Source organism: Gossypium arboreum, chromosome 1 (assembly GCF_025698485.1).
Source record: "Gossypium arboreum isolate Shixiya-1 chromosome 1, ASM2569848v2, whole genome shotgun sequence".
Classification (NCBI taxonomy): Eukaryota; Viridiplantae; Streptophyta; class Magnoliopsida; order Malvales; family Malvaceae; genus Gossypium; species Gossypium arboreum.
This window is the reverse complement of record NC_069070.1, coordinates 61,289,711-61,303,844: the sequence shown is the minus strand read 5'-3', so window position 1 is coordinate 61,303,844 and position 14,134 is coordinate 61,289,711.

Genomic DNA, 14,134 nt, shown 5'->3' with positions numbered 1-14,134 from the left:
AATTAAAGGCCAAACCATTGTTAACTCATCAAATTCGTGAGGCTCAGAAAGTTGACGATGAGTTGCTTGCAAAACGGGCTGAGTGTGTTCCAAACAAGGAATCGGAGTTTCAAATTGATGATGACGATTGTTTGAGGTTCAGAAGTCGTCTGTGTGTTCCAAAGAATTCGGAACTCATTTCGATAATTCTGAACGAAGCCCATTGTAGCCGAATGGTTTCACCAGGGGAGTACGAAGATGTACAACGATTTGAAATGTCGATTTTGGTGGCATGGTATGAAACGAGACATCTCCGACTTTGTTTCGAGATGTTTAATATGTCAACAAGTGAAAGCGGAACATCAAGTGCCTTCAGGATTACTTCAGCCGATCACAATACCCGAATGGAAATGGGATCGAGTCACAATGGACTTTGTGTCCGGACCGCCATTGTCGATGAAGTAAGAAGGATGCGATTTGGGTTGTTGTTGATAGACCGACTAAGTCGGCTCACTTTATCCTCATGCGTCGGATTTTCATTGGATAAACTAGCTGAATTGTACGTTTCTCGATTGTGAGATTACACGGGTACCGATTTGCTTGTGTCGGATAGAGATCCGAGGTTCACCTCGCGATTTTGGAAGAAATTGTAAGAAGCTTTGGGTACCAAGTTGCATTTCAAGACCGCCTTTCACCCTCAAACCGATGGTCAATCCGAGCGGATAATTCAGATACTTGAGGATATGTTGAGATGTTGTATTCTCGAGTTCGGTGGTTCATGGGAACGGTATTTACCTTTGATTGAATTCGCTTACAACAATAGTTTTCAATCAAGTATTAAGATGGTGCCTTACGAGGCTTTGTACGGGCGTAAATGCCGTACACCATTGTTTTGGACCGAGCTCGGTGAAAACAAAATTTTGGAGTGGATTTGATTAAAGATGCTTGAATGAAGGTAAAGGTAATCCGTGAAAGTCTGAAGGCGCCACGATCATCGAAATCGTGACGCGGATTTGAAACGAAAGGACATTGAGTATCGATGGGAGATAAAGTGTTTCTTAAAGTTTCGCCTTGGAAAAGATACTCAGATTCGGTACCGTAAGGGCAAGTTGAGCCAGATTCATTGGGCGTCATGAAATCTCGAACGAGTTGGCCCGATTATGTATCGTTTGATTTTGCCCCGAACTCGAAAAGATTCACAACGTCTTCCACGTTTCAATGCTTCGACGCTATAGATCTGATCCGTCGCACGTAATTAGTCCATCAGAGGTTGAAATTCAAGCCGATATGAGTTATGAAGAAGAACCGATTCGTATCCTAGCTCGTGAAGTAAAAGAGTTGCGAAACAAAAGGGTTCCGCTAGTGAAAGTGTTATGGCTCAAACGCGGAATAGAAGAAGCTACTTGGGAACCGAGAACTCTATGAAAGAGTGATACCCAAATCTATTTACGGTAAGATTTTCGGGACGAAAATTTCTTAAGTGGGGAGAGTTGTGACACCTTAAACGACCCTAGTCGGAATGTGGTTTCGGACCACAAAACCGAGGCATAAAAATAATTTAATATTTATTTTATTTCCTATAATGTGTGTTAACTCATGTGTGACATTTTGATGTTTTGATTTAGAGCTATAAATGTGAATTTCACTAGAAAGGACCTAGTAGTAAACTTTGAAAGTATGATGGGGAAATGTGTGATGACTAATTAAAGCATGCATGCAAAACAATGGACTTGCATGTCAAATTCCCCCCCCAAGTTCTAGTGGCCGGCCATGACAAGGGACTATGGGCTAAACATGTCATGAAACATGTTTTGTTGGTGCATTAGGGAGAAACAATAAACAAATAAGTATGGGTAATAAAGAAAGAAAAAAAATGTGTATGTGAGTGAACCCCCCATTGTCAGTGTATTGAGGAAGAGAAAAGAAAAAAATTGTTCATCCATTTTCATTCTCTCTTGACCGAAAATACTAGAGGGAAGGAGGAATTTTGCTTCATGCTTGGTTTGGAAGAGGATTAGGAAGAGGTTTGGCTATACTTGCATCAAGATTAAGGTATGTTTGAGGTTGTGCCATGAGATTCATGCATGTTTTTAGTGGATAGCTTGATGCTCTTGTTAGCCCATGGTTCAAACCTTTGTTATATCATGGGGATGGTATTTGGCCAAGGTGGATTTTGTGTTAATGCCATTGCATGTTAAATATGAAGCTTGCTAATGATATATGTGATGGTGGATTGATGGCTCTTGGACTTTCTTTTTAGTATTTTGAGTAAGACATCAAGTTCTTTGTTTAATCATGACCAAAATTATGGTGTTGTGATGTATTCGCCATGGTACATCCAAAAGTGTGATTTATGCTCATTGCATGGAAAGTAAGATTTGTGTTTTGAAATTATGTTCATGATTAGTTACAATCAACTTGAGATTCGGCTCTAGCACATATATATGTATATATGTTTGTACATGATGTATTGGTATGACATATATACTATTTCAAGGTGTATATTTGCTTGTGATGATGTTTCGGTTATGAAGTAAATGAGAGATGTGTGTTGAGCTACGATATGTAATCGTTAGTTAGTAAAATGTATGCTGTTTTGTGTGGTATTAAGTGTATAATTGGCCTCAACATGGACATGCATATTCGGCCACATGAGGGGAAATTGGTGTGCATGCATTCGGTTAGAGGCAAGCATATTGATGCCTATTCTTGGCTTAGAAAATTCGGCTAAGAGGAATATTAACTAATGTGTTGAGTTCGATTCATGATTTCGTACATATGCGACTTTGATGCCTAATGAGTATATATATTGACTAAGTACCTTGAATTCCTCTTTCGATACTCAAATGATTAAATCGATTTATTTGTTAAATTAAGCTCAAGAGCAAAGGGGAACTAGAACCGACAAAGGGAAGGAAAAAGTGGTCGAATAGCCATTGAAATCGTTCGACGACATCCTAGGTAAGTTCTTGAGTAATAGAGCTTAAATTCGAATTGATTAGATCATGTTTAAAGCAAATTAAAATCATGCTCTTTGTGTGTGGCTATTGAGCCGAAATTGCAAGTGTGAAAAGTGCCCGTGTTTGAGTTTTGCTATTGAAAATGAAATACTGAATGTGTCATAATTGATTGATAATTGTGCTCGGTTATTCAATGATGTCCGGCTAAGTCCCAAGGCTTTGTGCTAAGTGAATATATCCGGACTAGGATCCGAAGGCATTCGTGCGAGTTAATAAATCCGGGCTAAGCCCAAGAAGGCATTTGTGCAAGTTACTAAACCCGGTTAAGTCCCGAAGGCATTCGTGCGAGTCACTATAACCGGCTTCGTCCGAAGGCATTTGAGCGAGTCGTTATATCCGTTAAATTCAAGGTACGTGATTCGAGAATGAGCGATCTTGCTGTAAAATTTTCAGTTAATACGCTTGAAAAATTCCAGCAATGAGGTATGTTCGTATGTGCTTGAATTAGTTGATTCCTTGAATAATATTCGCCGATCGAGTAATGAGTTTCCGTATATGGTTAAGATGATCCCTTATGTATGAACATAGGGGTTGGAATGTGAAATGAGTAGGATATTGAGAATTTGTGCATATGAAATTATCCGTTAGCTTTATGAATGCTATGCTTTTGTTGTGCTGGAATCTCTTGCTCAAACTTACTAAGCATAAATTGCTTACTCCGTCTTCTCTGTTTCTCTTTTATAGATTTTGCTCGTTAGCTATCGGATTCGGGATCATCAAGTCGAAGTCATCCACACTATCAAAGCCCCCATTTTGGTACAATTTTGGTTGAACTTTGAAATGGCATGTATAGGACCACCCTTTTGTTGAAGGTCATGTACCTTTCGGTTTTGTGTAAACTTGGATGGCCATGCGAAAATGGCTTATATACGTTTTTAGCCTAGTGCCATAATCGTTTGTTTGTTGATCATTATGAGGTATGGAATTGTTTTGAAACGATTAGCCATTGGGATGGTTAATCATGATCACACTTTGTGCTATGTATGCAAAAGGTGCCAATTGAATCATGGAAATCATGAAATAGGTAAAGCCTACCTTAAAGGCAGATGCTGACAGCAGCAGTGATGTGGATGTGAAAAATCACTAAAAATATTAGGAATGGTATTAAATAGTGAATAAATTATTTAAATGAACTTTGATGAATCTACTTTCATGTGGAAGAAACGAAACGGTCATATGAGTTATATGTTAAGAGATATTAAAGTTCTCGTGAAACAGGGCCAGAACGGTTTCTGGATCCCCTGTTCCGACTTTGGAAATTCATTGTAAATTAACCAGAGATAATTAGGAGTCATTCCATATATGTATAGATTCCTCTCTGAGTCTAGTTTCTATAGAAACAAACGGCATCAGTATTAAAGCCCTGTACAAGGAGATATTCAATTCGTAACGCACGAAGGTCAGTGTAGTCGAACCCTGGGATAGGGGAGACTTTAACTAATAAACTGTACTAATTGGCTCGACCAAAAATTCTAGAAAAAAATCTGTAGATGGACATATGAGTCTAGTTTCAGGGAAAAATTACGAAACAAATTTTCGAGCTTTGAAACTCAAGATATGATTTTTAAGGCGACAGTGACGCAGTGACCAGCTAGTCTGGAAATTTCTAAATGGACTGTGAAAATAGTTAAGTCTGTGTGCACCTTGTGTCTGATTCCGGTAACGGACTCGGGTACGGGGTGTTACAATTTATCTCTAAACCGAATGAGATAATCATTTGGTAAAATTTATAATACTATTGACTAGAAGTATGCTTAAACTCATAGATGAAGTTTTTTTAATTTGCAAATCATTAACTTTGACTTTGCATCATGAGACACAAAGTTTTCTAGTTGCACCATATAAATGTATGATTAATATTACCATTAAGAAACCATTAACTTAATATTCATCTGATGCGGCTTAAGGTCAAAATATTCCACTAAAGCCATTATAAACTTTTCCCTAGTGGACCTTTTTAATGACATTCGTTCTTCAGGTTGTTGAGTTTGTTCTTTTGGAAAATTTATCTCATCTTGAATAGGGAGTTGTTCAATATTGTCTTATTGAAGTTCTGGATTCACTTCTTAATCAATGATAGGTATGAGAACCTAAACATCACCAAAAGTGATAGTAGGAACTGAGTTAGAATTCAATTCCTACTTAAAAGTAATGTCTCTATGTAACAGCTTGATTTAGGGCCTAGTCAGAATAATGGTCTCTAGACCACAAATTCGGAGTCGAATAAATTATTTTATAATTATTTAGATGTTATAGCATGTTTTTAAGAGTGCGTGAAAAATTTGGTGAGTTAATTGTGACGTTTGTGAGCCTAATTGTGAAAAATGACTAAATTGCATAAAATGAAAAAGTCCTATTTTGATAGCTAAAAGTGCCAAATAGCTAGAGAACCTAAATTGGTGGTCTTTAAAGGGCAATTAGACCCTTTAGGGAGGCATGGTCGGCCATAAGAGACAAAGGTGGTCAAATTTTCAAAATTTGGTAAGTTAGGTGGCTTATTTTGACTAAAATAGGAGTAAACAAAGGAAAGATGATATCATCCCTTTTCATCTTCTTTCTCCATCGAAAATCAGCCATTGAAGGGGGTTTGAAAGCTTAAAAATTTCAGCAACTTGTAATCCTCACAAGTAAGTGATTTTGATAGTTTTCTTGATGATTTTTACATTTGTGAGACCCTTGAAGCATGAGTTTTCAAATGAGGGTACTATTTTGCAAAATGATAAAGAGTTTAGGGTTTTTCCATGAAAAGATTTGTAATGTTTGCTGAGTTTTTAAGGAAGAAAATGAGTCTTGGGTGTCTCATTAACAACTTTTGTGAAAAGTTTTAGCATGAAAACACCTAAAAGGACTATTTTGCATAAGTTGTAAATTAGATGATAAATGTGTGATATAGTGGGAATTTGGAGTTGCTATAAGAGTAAAAAGGGCTTGGCTGGACTTAAGATAATAAGAAATTCGATAAAAATCGATTTTTGAGCCTAGGGGCAAAATGGTTATTTTGTCAAAGTCTAGGGGCAAAATGGTCATTTTACCAAAGATATGAATTTTCGATTGCCTAATTTTAATTAGTGACTAAATAGGTACATTTTTCTATTATAGATCAAGAAATACCGAATCCGAACCTAGAACGGGGAAAGCCAAGCAAATTGACTAAATCGACTAGTCGCCACATTTTGTAATCTGAGGTAAGTTGTATGTAAATAGTACAACTACATGAATAATATATGTATTTGAATTGTATTGAAATTATTATAACATAAATTGCTTGATTGTGGAAATGAGAAAACTTGATGAGAATAGAGATAGTAGAATTCCCGATTGAACTTTAGGAAATAAATCAGATATTCATGCCATAACGTTTGGGCCACTTGTGTGAGCTAGTGTAAGACATGTCTGGGACATGCATCGGCCATATTATGAGAGCCAGTGTAAGACCATGTCTGGGACATGGCATTGGCATTGAGACGAGTGCTAGTGTAAGACATTTCTGGGACATGCATCGGCCTCGACACGTAAGCCAGTGTAAGACATGTCTGGGACATGCATCGGCTACGAGATGTGTTAGTGTAAGACCATGTCTAGGACATGGCATTGGCACCTGACCCCATGTTTGAGGCTAAATGAGTAGCCGATAATGTTCCAAATGGTTCAACAGTGAAAGTATGATTTCAAGTTAACAAGGAAGGTATAACCGTGTATTATGATACTTGTTGATGAATGGTAAAGTTATGTTGTATATTTATTTATGTACAACTTACTAAGCTTTATGCTTACTCCCTCTCCTTTTTCATTTTCTTATAGTGCAGCCTATCTAGCTCAAGGACCAAAGGAAGTTAGAGATCTCGATCACACTATCAATCAAAGCATTCGGTATAGTTTGATTTATATTTTTGAATATGGCATGTATAGTGATTAGACTTTACTATTTTTGTGTCATTGAGAAATGGCCAAATGTGTTGGCTTGGGTTGGAAACCCTTCATTTTGTATTAAGCCTTGAATGATGGCAAATATTCATTTTGATATATGCAAATGAGGTTACTTTCATGAATGAGTAATTGCTTAACTGATATGTAGTCTATTGTGGCTGATTGGTTTAAAAAAGTTATTCTTGTATTGATTTGGTTGCTTTTCTGTAGGTTGTGTAAGTAAGGGTGGCAATGAGGCTTGGTAAATAGCCTTATATCATCCACACGGCTAGACACACGGGTGTGTGTCTAGGCCGTGTGTGACACACGATCTACCCCATGGGCGTGTGGTCCAGCTGTGTGTCCCTTGCACGTAAAAATTTCAAGTCAGTATACATGGTAGTAAACACATGGGCATAGACACAGCCGTGTGTCTCAGCCATGTAATGGACACGGCCTAGCACACGAGCGTGTGCCTTAGCCGTGTGACATTTTGGGGATGCTGACGTCAGAAACAGAATGTCCATGTTTTTACACACGGGCTAGGACACGGGCATGTCATGGCCTTGTAAAGGACACGAGCCAGGGACACAAGCGTGTGCCAGGTCGTGTGAAAACCCCTATACGTGTGCATTTAGAATTAATTCCACACGGGTGGAGGACACGAGCGTGTCCCTGCATTACTTAGGTCGTGTGAGCCACACGAGCCATCAACACGACCATGTTAAAATGGCCACACAGGCGTGTTGCCCTTCTACACGGGAGTGTGCCCTATTTCAAAGTCTAATTGTTCAATAGATGGTTTAAGGACCCGTGTTGATGCCGAATAGTTTTCAATGGTCAATTTGGGGCTCGTAGTGTAACATCCCAAAATAAGGCCTAGTCGGAATAGTGGTTTCGAGACCACAAATCTGACATCAAAATATTTATTATATGATTATTATGAGGCCTATAATATGAGTATATGCATGTGTTAAAGTTTCATGAAGAAATTCTAAGTATAAGATGTCCAATTGGAAATTAGGGACTAAATTGAATAATTTGTAAAACTTGGTTTCTAGAAGCAATTTGTATGAAATTGCTTTAGATTATGAATTAGAAGGTCTTGGAAAGCAATTTTCCCAAATTATAAATTTTTGGACAAAAATGGGCTTGCATGGATAAAATTTTAAAGAAAGGGCATAAGGGCATTTTGGTCATTAGGCATTTTAATGAAATAAAAAGAGAAAAATGGAGAAAATATATGTTCATCTTCTTCCCATAGCTGCCGAAATTTGGAGGACACCATAGCCAGGGTTTCTTTAATTTTCAAGCTCAATAGTAAGTGCTCCCAAGCCCCGTTTTTCATGTTCTTGGTATTTTTGAAATCCTCGTAACTTGATCTCTCCATTTCTACCCATATTTCATGCTAGGGTTCATGTTTAAAAATTTACCCATGCATGATTTAATTGTGTTTTGATAGACTATGGAGGAATAAGAAAGATTAATGTGTGTTAAACATCTTTTTCTAGTTGATTTTCATGAGAAAACCTTATAAGGACCATTTTGCAAAAGATGTAAATGTGTGGTAGAAATGAGAAAATAATGGATAATGTGGGCTACCATAAGAGACAAAAATGTTCAGCTAGGCTTGAGTGTGACAGAAATTGCATGTGTTTCATTATACGAGCCTAAGGACTAAATCGTAAAAATGTCAAAGGTTAGGGGCAAAACGGTCATTTGGACCGGGAGTAGCTATTAAACTTGAAATGTATAATGTGGGGTATTAATGAGTTAATTTTGCTATTATAGACCCCGAGGAACAAATTTCGGAGGTCAATCGTGGTAAACGCAAGGTTTCGGAATAACCGAAACACAATCCCGAGAAGAATACCAGGTAAGTTCGAATAACTTAAAGTAAACCCCTAATATACATAATTGTATGATTTATGAATGCATGATATTTGCATTTATTGATGGTATGAAAATGCATAAAATTCACCTTTGGTAATGACTTGTTGATAACAGTCTTGGTTGAGGTTAAAAAGGGAATTCGATGGATAAACCATGTTTTACATGTGAATTGAGATCCTGCATGTGTTGCAGTAAGGATTTAGCCTGGATGGGTAATCTGTGATCTCAAATATGGAAAGGAATCTATCCCGAACGGGTGTTCCTTGAATGATCGAGCCTCCCGAAGAATATATGTGCATTGGATTTAGCCCTGACGGGTAATCTGAATTGGGTCTGAATTTAGTCTGGACTGGTAATTCAGATCCGAACTCATTAAGGGTGTTTGTCGCAATAAAGGATTTAGCCTGGACTGGTAATCCCGACATCACCTTACGAGTTCATATAATGGGGGATTTAGCCTGGACTAGTAATCCCGCCATATGATGTGAGGTTCGCGGGAGTGCATATTTGTGAAATGATCATTCGTAAGAATTGACGGATAATAGGTATTCCATCGAGATTTCCTAGAAACTCAACGAGATTAACATAGGATATATATATGTGTGAATGAAATGTTGAATGATGAGCTCATCTAGTTAAATTACATGATTATGTGACTAACTCATTGATTGAGTGCATGTGATAGGAAATCATTTCATAATGGATGATTTCATGAATTAAGTATGGATGTATTCTAATTACTCGGTAAGTTTACTTTCCAGTTATTCGAGCTTACTAAGCATGTAAATGCTTACCCCTCTCTTTTTCCCTATCTCACAGAGCTCGAGGACTCAAAAGGATTGGAGGACAATTGGAGAGTCAACACACTATCAACTAAACAAGCTTTGGTATAAAAACTCTGTTTATTTTGATAAATGGCATGCATAGTATTTTTGAGTATTTTATTATATGTGTCATTTGATTTGCCAAGTTAAGGCATGTAAAAATATGTTTATTTCTTTGTATATGGCCATGAAAATTGGCTTAATTTAAGTAGGCTATATGACCTACGATTTTATGCATAGTTTTAATTACTAATGATGGGTTGCTATCAATTGGCAATGAGTCACATGAATGAACCAATTTCGGATGGATTAATGTAACATGGGAACCCATGACACTAAAGAGGAAATAACCGTTTATGTATGAAACCAATGATATGAGGTTTCCATTATGTATGAAACCAATGATATGAGGTTTCCATACAACTATTTTCGTTAAGATTATTTACAAGCGCAAAATTATGTTTTCTCTCAAACTTGGTAACCACTAGGCACAAGTAGTAGAAAGAGGTGACTAAAGGCTTGGAAAATAGCCTATTAGAGTCCACATGGTTGGACACACGGGCGTGTGTCTAGGCCCTGTGTGATACACGGTTTTCTCCCATGGGCGTGTGCTATGGCCGTGTGACCCCTGCACTCAAAATTTTAGCTCAAAGTTGTATACGGGTAAGCCACACGGGCGTGCGCCATGGCCATGTTAAAATGACAGTGTCGTCCACGGGCAGGCAGCACGGACGTGTTCCATGGCCGTGTTGATAAGTCAGCGTTGCCCACGGTTGAAGGGTATGGGCGTGCCCCAAGATACATGAGCGTGTGAGTCCACACGGCCCACCTACACGGGTGTGTTACACTTCATGATAAAGAAAATCTTCCGAGAAGCCCAATGTTTATCAAACGTGTCTGAATTTGTCCCACATTGCCTTCCGATATGTTATAAGTCTCGAAGGCCTATACAAGGGACGAGGTGTTCATGATTGAAAGGTTTTAAATTCAAATGAAATTTTGTGACCCGAGTTAGTACACTAAAAGTGTAAAGTTCAGGTAATGCCTCAAGCCCTGTCCGGTGTCGAATACGGGTTAGGGGTGTTATACGTAGGCCCATAATAAGAAGTTTAAAGTAGAAATTGAAAAAGTTCTAATTTGGACCAAGTCTTGGTGACTTGGGGAACGTTTGTGTGCATGAAATCGAGTTAGATAATGCCTTGTATTCCGCTTTGGCTTGGGTTACGGGTATAGGGTGTTACACTCTAACCTTATTTCTCCTTCCAAACTCAACATCCTCAAAATGTTGCAATTCTCGTCTCAAAAATATTCCTAATTGTGGGATCATAAAACTCTTAACCCTTAGATTACTCAGAATTTCCTAGACCCTTATACTTTATAGACATCAAAGAAGTCAGAAGTGATGTCATCCCAAACTTATTGTTTTTAACAAAATGTTTCTTAATTTCATCAAGGAAACCTTGGTCTGAGTATTCTCTTCAGATCCTATGCCCCTAAATGTTTTTGGAATGTTGTGCTTCATGATAATTGGACTCATGCAATTTGAACGATCCCACCTCTCAAAATCCCTTTTAACATAAAGGGTGCTTTCCGTAGTGAGAGGTGTGGGTTGTTCTTCCCTTAGTGTAAGGTATATATCTAAATAGTCAAGCATATAAATGTCTTTTCAATTCCTTAAAATTAGTTTCATTAAACATGGGTATAGAATTTATATTAGCAGAAATTGTGGCAGTAGAAGATGAACTAGCTGAATAGAGAATAAAAAATAAATAAAAACAAGCTCACATCAATATTCATAAGTAAACAATAAATTCATGATAATGGTTAATCCCATCTCAAGATACCAAACGCAACATTAATATCAAGTCTTTGAATAGTAATATTAACAGTAAACGGTACTCTTGTTATAGCAATCAAACATTGACAATAAATTATGTCAAACAATGAATTAATCTTTGGACTAACTTATTGCTCACATAAATTACCTTATAATTGTCACACATTTATCACCACAAATGTTGTTGAAATTCTACCAAATATTAACTTACCTTTAGGTCAATTAATAAACGCATGAATCTCAAAAATATTAACATCTTGATATTTTAAATAAACTAATCTACACAAAAGAGGTCACTTTGGTGACATTTTATTTTAACTAATCTATTTAAAATATTAGACATCCTTAATTAAATCCCAAAGCTAAAATCAATTTATTTGTTTCAAATATTTCTCTTAATTTCATCTTTCAATCAAATTAAAAGATAATAGTATATATATGTATATATATTTATCCCAAAACCACATATAATGATGTTGGCAAATATAACAATAGTTGAATAAATCATAAACAACCTCACATAAAAATTCAAATTTAAACCAAAATAATTTGAATAAAGGTAAACATCATCTTAAATATCAGACACTTCATTAATATTTTATATTTGGACAAAATATTAACTTGTAAGTGATATCTTGGTGTAATAATCAGACATTGACAGTAAGAACATGTCAAACCATAAATCTTCCTTTGGGCCAATTTATTGCTCACATGTAAAATCGAATAACTGTCATATGTTTATTATCATAGTTGCACATGTAATATTATTAACCTTCATTTGGGGTGATCAATATTAACATAACTTAAGTTACATGCACACAACTTTTTATATTTTAAAACAAAATAGTTTATGCAAAAAGATCACTTTGGCGACTTATTGCTTCAATTAAGTTATTTTAAAATATATATATATATAATTATACCAATATTCAAATTTAAAATTTACCCAATAGTCAAAGGTCAAAACTAAAATTTCTTATTGCAATACAATTTCTGAAATAACCCAAAATAAGGTTGTCTAAATAGCGCAATAAAAAAAATGAAAACCTTAATCTTTAACTTAGAGGTGATCATGGGCCGGGTCGGGTTCAGGCTGGGCCCAGACAAAATTTTAGGCCCGTATACTAGGCCCCAGCCCGAAATATGGGCCTAAAAATTTGTCCAAGCCCAGCCAAATAAAATTGTTAAACCCGAGCTCTGGCTTACCATACCATATTAATTTTTTTTCTTATGTCATTAAATAAAAAATTTAAAAATATAATAAATCAAATATATTTAAAAACATAAAACAAATATTAAAACAAATAAAAATAATACTAAAACAATTCTTAAAACAATACACAAATTAACAATATAATAAAAAATGGTTATATTAAAAATTTAAAATGATTAAAAATAAAATAAAAATATATTAATATATAATTGGGCGGGCCCGCCAAAAACTCTTACTGAGGCTTGGCCCGCTTTCTAAACAGGCCTCATTTTTTTGCCCAAGCCCATTTTTGGGCCTATATTTTACCCAAACCCTCCCATTTTTCTAAGGCGGGCCTTGGTAGAGTGGGCAATGACCCCATGATCACTCTACTTTAACTCTTTCTTTTAATTATTTTTAAAAACATATATGTCAAAACCAAACAGAAATAATGCAATGATTCAAGGTCAAATAATTAAAAATCATATATATTCATAATTTTGGCATAGACAAAAACACCAAAGTAATTCACGCATATACGTGTATCCAAAATCAAATAGAAAAACTTACTCTGCATATACCATGTAAATCCAAAATTAATGATTAAACAGATATTTGCATGAATACTTGAAAATTACATTCAAGCTAATAAATCTAAAACAAAAAAAATCATAATAGTTGATATATCCCATAGTTCATATTGTAGACCATATCAACATAATTTAACTAAGTATTTGGAACCATAAGATGCCAAAACCTATATAATAAAACCAAATTTAAAATCAAATTCTTTAAACATGTATATAGTTGACATGAATTTGCACTATAACCATAACAAAATAAAAAATTTTAACAACTTCAACGATATCCATCAAAACTTAATTTCACCAATTAAACTATAAAAGATATCTTATTGAATAATAGTTATAAACACCTATTCACACAAACTATAATCATGCATTAATCCTCAAATTTATACGCATGACTAAAGACATTATCATAAAACTTCTTTATATGCACAAATACTTAAAAAAAATCCATAACCACCAAATATAAAAAGAATCCCAAATTGTATAAAAGCCTTCATATGCGCAACTACTTATGAAAATTTATAGCCACCATATTTTAAAAAATCTCAAATATTTTAATTTTAGTTGGGTTCCATAAGGACAAAAACTTATATGAAATAATTATAGTAGAAACCAAAAGTAATCATTCATATATATGAATTGAATTCAATAGTGAATATAATGTCACATCCCGAATTAGGGCCTAGTCAGAACAGTGGTTTCGAGACCACAAATTCGACATATTAAAATTTGTTTTTATTACATTTTTATGTTCTACAATTTCATGGGATGATTTCTTGAAAATTTCGTTCGAAAATTTTGACGTTTGGGTACTCAATTTAGTCAAAAGGACTAAATTGCAAAAAAGTGCAAAAGTTGAGTTCTACATGTTAGTGGTGTCAAATTGATTTGAA